This window comes from Mus caroli, unplaced genomic scaffold, assembly GCF_978045245.1.
Source record: "Mus caroli unplaced genomic scaffold, Mus_caroli_1 scaffold_15, whole genome shotgun sequence".
In the NCBI taxonomy this organism is placed as follows: Eukaryota; Metazoa; Chordata; class Mammalia; order Rodentia; family Muridae; genus Mus; species Mus caroli.
The window spans coordinates 101518537-101528597 of record NW_028227270.1 but is presented as its reverse complement, the minus strand read 5'-3'; the positions used below and the strand labels follow the sequence as shown (position 1 = coordinate 101528597).

The 10061-nt window shown below is 40.4% G+C and overlaps 1 pseudogene; it reads left to right on the top strand.

The window, feature by feature from the left end:
* Nucleotides 1–250: 250 nt before the first annotated feature.
* Nucleotides 251–978, top strand: LOC110308718 (calcyclin-binding protein-like; annotated as a pseudogene).
* Nucleotides 979–10061: the final 9083 nt, after the last annotated feature.

Below are 10061 nucleotides of genomic sequence, written 5' to 3'. Positions count from 1 at the left end.
ATGGGAAAGCCTTGGGTCCAAAACACAGCATGGTAAAAACTTAAAATAAAAGATTCATTTTTAACATAATGGAAATTTTTAAAAAGGGTATGTTTATGTGGAGACTGTGTTATTTAAAACATAGTTGGGGGGAGCCAGGTTGGTAAAGTTTGCTGCCAGCCATGCAGTGCTGATGGGTGGTGTGTTCAGCTTTTCCTATCTGCTTCAGTTCACCACTGCAGCTCCAGCCTCGGGTCTGACATGCCACAGCATGGCTTCCACTTTGCAGGAGCTGCAGAAAACCCAGAAGAGGTCAGAATGTTGCTGGAAAAGTCCACTAGAAAAAGACTACATGATACTCTTACAAGTGAAAAATCCAAGATTGAGACAGAACTAAAGAACAAGATGCAACAGAAGTCAAAGAAACCAGAACTTAATAATGAAAAGCCAGCTGCTGTGGTTGCTCCTCGTATTACAGGATACACCATGAAAATCAGTAATTATGGATGGGATCAGTCAGATAAGTGTGGGAAAATCTACATTACCTTAACTGGAGTCCATCAGGTTCCCACTGAGAATGTGAGGTACACTTCCAGAGGGATAGTTTGATCTTTTGGTAAAAAACAAACCTCAATGACAAGAATTACTCCATGATTGGGAACAATCTTTTCAAACCTATCTCTGTAGAAAGCAGTTAAAAAAACATCCAGACCAATAACAGTCATTATCCTACATAGAAAGAAAGCAGAAAACCCACGATGGGACTACTTAACTCATGTGGATAAAAGAATTCGAAGAGAAAGAAGAGCCTTCCTCTGATAGAAAAACCTTCCTCCAACAGAAAAGCCTTCCTCCGACAGTGAGGCAGACCCTAGTGAGGGATTAATGAACATTCTAAAGAAAATTGGTGAAGACGGAGATGGCGACTTAAAATGAACCATTAATAAAGACTGGGTGGAATCCAGAGAGAAGCAAGCCAGAGAAGACACAGAATTTTGACGCTTTCAAAAGTCCTAATGGGAACTCCTTCATTAGCACTCCAGACATTTTTTTTTTCTTCAGAAAAGACTATGTGGCATTCATACTGAAATGTAAAAAAGAAGTCTTACATAATGAAAATGTTATATCACAAAATTTTGTTCTGCCTGACACATAAAAAACAGAAGCATTTGTCTATCTGTAACTGACATTAGGTCCCCATAATGTAAAAATTAAAAGCAAAATTTTTGCATAAAATCCAAATTTTTACATGAACTTGCAAGATACTGTAGAGCTGTTATCCATTATTACGAGCTACATGGTAATATTATTACTAAGCAACATGTGTGCCCTGTGTTACCTTGTACTACTAATTGATTTGAGTAGACTTATGAATATAAAATTAAACACAATACAAACGACAAAAATAGGCAAACATCCTGTGTTGGTAAGTACTGTCATGGATCAGAGGGCTTAAAAAAAATAACCATAATATGAAAACTTGAAAACCCCATTTATTCATTTGTTCAATAAAGTTAGAATTTTAAAAGATAAAAATATAAAACATAGTTGGTAAGATTTGTGAATATCTATCAGAATAAATGGCTTGTAAGTTGTAAGATTTTGCTTTAATATTTTTTGCTTAAATTTTAAATAAAAAGTATTCAGGCAAATTCAAATCAAAATGACCCTAAGATTCCACCTTATACCAATCAGAAAGGCTATGATCAAAAATTTCAAGCAACAACACATGCTGTCAAAGATGTGGCAAAAGGGGAACACCCCACCATCGCTGGCAGGATTGCAAATTAATATAACTACTCTGGAAATCAATCTTGCAGTTCCTCAAAAAATTAGAAATAGTTCTATCTGAAGACCTAGCTATACTGTTTCTGGGCATATGCCATACCACAAAGACACATGCTCCCTATGTTCATAGGATCCTTATTCAGAGTAACCAGAAGCTGGAAACGACCCAGATGTCCCGCAGCTGAAGAACTGATCCAGAAAATGTGGAATTCTATTCAATTATTTAAAATGAGGACACCAAGAATTTTGCAGGTAAATGGATGAACCTAGAAAATATCCTGAGTGAGGTAACCCAGACTAAAAAGTACATGCATAGTATGTACTCACTGATAAGTGAATATTAGCCAAAAAGTAAAGAATACTCATGATACATACACCCCACAGACCCTAAGAAGTGAAACAAAAGAAAGGTCCAAGTGAAGATGCTTAAATCCTACTTAGAAGAGGAAATAATAAATCAAGGGAGGTATCTGGATGGGAGGGGGGCAGGAAAAGGGGCAAGATGAGTGTTGGGGGCAGGAGAGAAGCACAGAGGGCCAAGAAAATGAATGGAAATATGCAGCTGCCAGGGGTAACTTCTAGGAAGCCCTAGAAAGCTGGGATATGAGAGGCTCCCAGGACTCAATGGGAATTGAAGGAGCTGAAGGGGATGGCAACTCCATAGGAAGACCAGCAGTGTCAACTAACTTGGACCCCTTGGAGCTCCAAGAGAATAAGCCACCAACCAAAGAGCTGACATGGACTGCTTTGTCTAATCTCAGTAGGAGACTTGATGCCCCAGGGTAGGAGGATGCCCTAGGAGGGGTATAGCCTCACACAAGCAAAGGGGCATCAAGGGAGAGGGCAAAGAACTCTGGGAGGCAACATTTGGGAGTAATTAATTAGAAAAATAAAACACTAACTTTACTAACAGTAAAAGAAATCTCTGCATTATATTTTCTTTAAGGAAATTTGACAATAAGTGTATTTCATTATATACTCTTGATACATTCCAATGTTTAACGTATTTTACAAATAATATTTACCAGAAGTACTCCCATTACCCCAATAGAGAGTGAGTTCAGATGTCTCCCAATGGTTTCCAAAAACTATTTCCAATTGCATCTCCTGCTGCCTTAGGGGTTTTCTATTCCAGAATCTTAGACAGGAAGACCATGAAGCATCAGACACAGGCAGTGCAGACAGGTTTAGTCATAAGAATCCATCCTTTCAGGATCACTGGATTGTCCACATTGACCATCAACTTCCACTAACTTAGTCTATTACTTTTTTTTAACTCACTTCAGACCATGTGAAAAATCAAGTCTCAAACTGAATCTCTACGATGGACAGATGTGTTGTGACCAATGAAACCCAAGGATGAACACTAACACAGGCTTGAGTTGCCAGATAGAGGGCATGTTTTGTTCTCTGCCAGATTTTATCAGGATTGAATGGTACTGCTTTGGTACAAAATAACTGCTGACACTCAAAATCTCTATATTCCCTTCAGCTTTGGCCTTGTATTTCCAGGAGTTTGGGGGTACACTCTTGTCCAGACAATCCTGATAACAGTTGGAATGTGTTCACAGTTTCATCCTGGAGAGGCACTGTGAGAAATCAGAAGCAAAAGCCATTTGGTTACAGAGAATGTACCAGTTAGTTCTGAGTGTATTTCTCTCCTGGACATCATTACAGAGCTGTGGGGTCTATGGCACTCATCCACAGGAGGCTGAGCCATGAGCAGCACTTTCGTTTATGTAGTCCAAATCCTAAGTCCTACAAGCCATATCCTTGTAAGGAATGGCTTTGCTACCTCAGTCTTTCAATGGTTTTAGAAAGGTCTAACTCTAGCCTGGAGCTTTTCCTCTTTTTAACATTTAATCTTAAAAAAATATGACTGTACTGAATATGACAGTGCTGGAGAAATAATCATCTCAAAATATCAATTGAGCTAAGATGGAAGAAGTCAGAGAGAGAAGTTAGCATCTACAGTGATCAATAGTAGTTGGGCTGGTGTCTTAGTTAGGGATTTATTGCTGTGAAGAGATGACATGACCATAACAACTGTTAAGAAGAAAAACATTTAATTTACAGGTGGATTACAGTTTCAGTGGTCTAGTCTATTGTCATCATGATGGGAAGCATGGCAGCATGCAGGCATGTATGATGCTGGAGGAGCTGAGTGAACTACATCTCAACTGAAAGTAGCAGGAGAAAGTGAGTTACACTGGGTATAGCTTGAGCATAGGAAATGTCAAAGCTTGCTCCACAGTGACACACTTCCTCTAACAAGGCCATGCACCACTCCCTATGGACCAAGCAATAAAACACATGAGTATGTAGGAATCATACCTCTTCAGACCACCACAGATGGAGAGCGGAGAGTACTCTGATACATCTCTACTGTTGGCTCTTTGTGGGTAGGTCCAGCAGGGTCTGTCAGGGGCTGAGTGGGATGGTGAGTGTCAATAGCTCAAAAGAAACACACCGGGCTGGAAGTCTTGTCAGAGCATGAACTCGTTTTAACATGTCAATTTGCTCATATAGGTAGGGCAAGGAGGTGGGAATAGGGATACGGGGTGAGATGACATATGAGGTGAAGAGAGATGACGAGGTATGTGGGGTGATCTCACGGGGCCTACAAGAATTGATACATCAGTGAATAGCTGGGCAGAGACGTCTCATTCAGGTCAAGATAATGACAGGTCTTGAAAATCAAGCCAGGCTTGAGTTTGTCCTCAAGGCCCTAACCAAGGCCAAATAGGGCCCAACACTCTTCTGCTTGTGCTTCTGAGTGGCCTACAACTATAGAAAGGAAAGGTTGGCATACTCACTCTGCCTCCATTAGATTACATGTGATCTCTACTCAAAAAGCAACTCAAATGTCTCTATCTGTCTAGAGATATTTGTCATGTACTAAGCAAGTCACCTAATATGGAAATTATTCACTATATAACCAGGAAATTATGATTAATGAATTTCCTGATACATTAAACTTACCAGCAAATAGTGGATCCAAAACTGTCTAGGAAATGTGTTTTCTTAAATGATGCTTTCATTGGAAACCCCATTGTTACATAGAACCAGGCAGCCCAGGATGCTTTTCTGAAGGCAAGACATTATGTTATGTAGCTATTCTTTCTATACATTCCCTCCTGGAGGGAGGAAGTGAATGAGAGAGACTCTGGAAGATAACTTTCCAAAGCCCAGGGAGTTCCTGAAATTGAGGAGGATAAGAAGTTTAGAAAATTCTGGGATTCACAGCCCCATCCATAAGGCTGTAAAACCATAAGTGCTGGGAAGGGGAGTGCCAGGATGTTTGTCTGCCTCGAAGCTGCGATGCCCAAGTGCTGCCTGCAAGCCACTCAGGGGAGGCAGAATACAGTCCGTAATAGGAATCCTAGCCAGTGTTTCCCTGGGTGAGAAATAGTGAAGTCTGAGATGGATGCCATGGCACCCAGTTTCCTGTGTACCCAGATGCTGCTGGGGTACCAGGTTGTCAGTCCGAGTTTCCAGGAAGGAAGGGGAAAGTAGGGCCCGGGATGAAGGTGGAACCGGGTTTGGTGCCAAGTGAATGCCAAGAGTTAGGAGGAACTAGAAGACAGAAGGCCTTCTCTGGGAGATTTAGGCATGGCTCTTTATGAGGAAGAACTCTCTCCAAACCCCTTGGCAATCCTTGATGAAGATATGGTCCTCATTTGTCTAAACTTTATTTGATGGTGAATGTGAATGTATACAGCTTATTCAGGGTGAACCAGGGATTAAATACCTTTTGTGGGAAAGAATGTCCAGGAAGGAAAGCTCATTGACTGAACACTCAGGTTCTATTAGATACCTCATTAGCATGGAAAACTCCAGGTTTTTATACTATGTGACTGACTGCCATGGTCCTCTCATTGGGGTGTCATGGTTATGTCTTCCAGATCAAGTCTTTTGGCAGGGATCTGGCTCTACTCCTGCGGTTCTCAATTTTGAGATTCCCCTGGGTCTGAGTCTGTTCCACCTTACCAATTCTTCTGGTGGCCTGGTCCACTTGCCCTACAGGGGAGGCTTTTCAGTAGAGCTAACTGCAAGCTGTACACAGTCACTGTAGTGAGATAACTATCATGCCAGGGTCAGATTCCAGTGTTATAGCAGTCTCCTGTAAGCAACCACTGTAAACTAATTGCTTCACTAGGCAGGGCTTGGTGGAGTTATTTCTGTGTCTGTTGTCAGTGCCCTCTCTGTGGAATACACAGCTAGAAACATCTGTGCAGAAAAAAAAAATCACTCAACCTGAAAATAATTTATTGCTTTTTACTTTCCACTAAATTTGGCCTGCAGAATTGTTTACTTTCTTCTTGTTTCATGATGTATAATGTTGGTTATTAAATTATCTAGGAGTGAGATAGGTAAGTATATTCTATTCCTTTTTTAAAAAAACCTTTTAATGCATCCCAATTCCATTCATCTCTCCATTCTGCTCTTGAGCTGCAGGTGTCACAATGTATCATACAGTGCACCCTTTTGCTCAGCCAGCTTTACTTACAAATGTTCATTTGTCTGGTTTGAGGTCTCTGGCTTCTGCTACACTATCAATACTGAATCGTCATTAGGACTCCTGTCAGATATCCTGTTGTTACCCTGTATTATTAAGATCCAGAAGATTTGGATCTGGAGGACCAGCACCTTCACAAACCACAGAAGTTAATAGATAGGTTAGATACTGGGGTAGGACAACTCAAAGCCCTGGATCTGAGCATAGATGGTGGCAGACGTTAGCCCATCAGCTCTCCTGGGCCTATGACGTCAGGGCCAGTTCTCCCACTTTGTGCAACTGGCAAGGGGCTGGGCCAGCTCTAGCTCTCCTGTGCTAATTCTATTGGGTCCTGCTCTCTAGCACTGCCCAGCAAAGGGTAAGGCCAGCTCATCTGATCTCCTGCTCTCATGATTTCAGGGTCAGCTCTTCCACTTGATGAAGGCATCAAAGGGCAAGGAGAAGAGGGCATCTCTCCCACCCTCATCTTTAGCCCATCCAAATATCAGTGCTCTACTATGGAAGAAGAACATCCCCAGCAAATCAAAGGATTCCTTCACTGTCCTGCCCTATCACTATGTCCCTTAAATATGATTCATCCTGCTAAATAGGTTTGTTGTTAAGGTTTGGCTTAAACATGTTTCGCCCTCTGGAGTTTTGCTAAAGATCTCAGCTTCCTTTAGGAATTCTTAGTTCTGATCGGAATGAACTTTTGACCCATATGTTGGTAGATATCACAAAGACAAAAGACTCACACCAAGGTAAGTGTGAAAAATTAAGCTACCTGTCATTTCTAGTCATATGTACTGTCAATGTCCTGCTTGGAGAGACAGGCTTCCAGACCAATCTTCAGATCCTTGACCACATTTTAGCAATAGTAGGCTTGTTATTTGGAAGGAATTTGAGAAGGTCATGAGCCATGTGCATAGTCTCAAAATTAGTATTGTTCATAAGTCATTAATTCCTTGCTCAATCCCCCATTGTCTTTCCACTGAACTCTGAAGAACACCCATGATCTTTAAACTGGCTTTTTCCCAGAGAAAACTGGTTTTGCTGTCCTTGGGGCAGCTCATGTTTATTTGAAACTTTGTTCTCTGTTTCAACTTCTGCTCCTCCAGACCTGACAGACTCACTTACATCTTCTCTTCTTTGAATCTCACTCATCCTGATTCTTTGAAAATCTGTCCCTCTGTATGAATCACACATATACTCTTTCTTTTTATTTTTATAGCACTTTCATGTACCTGCCAAGTAAAGGGATAGAGTCTCTAAGTTTAAGAACCTATTGTATGCGTATATCTTGAGTTCAAATGTGGATTTTGCATCTTAGAAACCATGTTTTCTGTATCACAGCTGCTTTCCCAATACTACGCCAGAGCAGTTGAACTTTCACCTTCACAAGTAAAGAAAATGCCAGCTTGTTTGTGAGAAATAACCAGATGGTGAAAGACAAGTGCAAGAAACTAACCAAGGGGTTGGTGAGATGGCTCAGTGGGTAAGAGCACCCGACTGCTCTTCCAGAGGTCCAGAGTTCAAATCCCAGCAACCACATGGTGGCTCACAACCATCCGTAACAAGATCTGGCGCCCTCTTCTGGAGTGTCTGAGGACAGCTACAGTGTACTTACATATAATAAATAAATAAATCTTTAAAAAAAAAAAAAAGAAACTTACCAAAAGAAACCAAGGCTACTTGGCATCATGAGAACCCAGTTATCCAACCACAGCAAGTCTTAGATACCCCAACACACAAAAAAGCAAGATTTGGATTTAAAATCACATCTCATGATGCTGATAAGAGTAATTTAAGAAGGACATAAATAATTCCCTTAAAGAAATACAGGAGAACACAGGTAAACAGGTAGAAGCCCTTAAAGTGGAAACACAAAAATCCCTTAAAGAATTATTGGAAAACACATCCAAACAGGAGAAGGATTCAAACAAAACCATCCAGGATCTAAAAATGGAGGTAGAAACAATAAAGAAATCACAAAGGGAGACAATTCAGGAGATAGAAAACCTAGGAAAGAGATCAGGAGTCATAGACACAAGCATCACCAAAAGAATACAAGAGATAGAAGAGAGACTCTCAGGTTGAGAAGGTACCATAGTAAACATTGACACAACAGTCAAAGAAAGTGCAAAAAGCAGTAAGGTCCTAACCCAAAACATCCAGAAAATCCAGGACACAAAGAAAAGACCAACTCTAAGGATAATAGGTACAGAAGAGAATGAAGATTACTAACTTAAAGGGCCAGTAAATATCTTCAACAAGATTATAGAAGAATACTTCCCAAAGATAAAGAAAGAGATGCCCATAAACATACAAGAGGCCTATAGAACTCTAAATAGATTAGACTAGAAAAGAAATTCCTTCCATTCCATAATAGTCAAAACACCAAACACACAAAACAAAGAATGAATACTAAAGGCAGCAAGGGAAAAATATCAAGTAACATATAAAGCCAGACCAATTAGAATTACAATAAACTTCTCACCAGAGCATATGAAAGCCAGAAGATTCTGGACAGATGTCATATAGACCCTAAGAGAACACAAATGCCAGTACAGGCTACTAAACCCAGCAAAACTCTCAATTACCATAGTTGGAGAAATCAAGATATTTCATGACAAAAACAAATTTACAAAATATATTTCCACAAATCCATCCCTTCAAAGGATAAAAGATGGAAAACTCCAACACAACAAGGGAAGCTACACCCTAGAAAAAGCAAGAAAATAATCTTCTTTTAACAAATGAAAAAGAAGATAGCCACATAAACATAATTCCACTTCTAACAACAAAAATAATGGGAAGTAACAATCACTTTTGCTTTTTTTCCTTTTTTTTAATTAGGTATTTTCCTCATTTACATTTCCAATGCTATCCCAAAAGTCCCCCATACCATCCCCCCGACTCCCCTACCCACCCACTCCTACTTTTTGGTCCTGGCATTCCCCTGTACTGGGGCATATAAAGTTTGCAAATCCAATGGGTCTCTCTTTCCAGTGATGGTCCACTAGGCCATCTTTTGATATATATGAAGCTAGAGTCAAGAGCTCCAGGGTACTGGTTAGTTCATAATGTTGTTCTACCTATAGGGTTGCAGATCCCTTTAGATCCTTGGGTATTTTATCTAGCTCTTCCATTGGGGGCCTTGTGATCCATCCAATAGCTGACTGTAAGCATCCACTTATGTGTTTGCTAAGCCCTGGTGTAGTCTCACAAGAGACAGCTATATCAGGGTCCTTTCAGCAAAATCTTGCTAGTGTATGCAATAGTGTCAGCGTTTGGAGGCTGATTATGGGATGGATCCCTGGATATGGCAGGGATGGTCCATCCTTTTGTCTCATCTCCAAACTTTGTCTCTATAACACCTTCCATGGGTGTTTTGTTCCCAATTCTAAGAAGGGGCAAAGTGTCCACACTTTGGTCTTAGTTCTTCTTGAGTTTCATGTGTTTTGCAAATTGTAACTTATATCTTGGGCATTCTAAGTTTCTGGGCTAATATCGACTTATCAGTGAGTACATATCATTTGAGTTCTTTTGTGATTGGGTTACCTCACTCAGGATAATGCCCTCCAGGTCCAACCATTTGCCTAGGAATTTCATAAATGCATTCTCTTTGATAGCTGAGTAATAGCCATTGTGTAAATGTACCACATTTTTTATATCCATTCCTGTGTTGAGGGGGATCTAGGTTCTTTCCAGCTTCTGGCTATTATAAATAAGGCTGCTATGAACATAGTGGAACATGTTTCTTTCTTACTAGTTTGAACATCTTCTGGATATATGC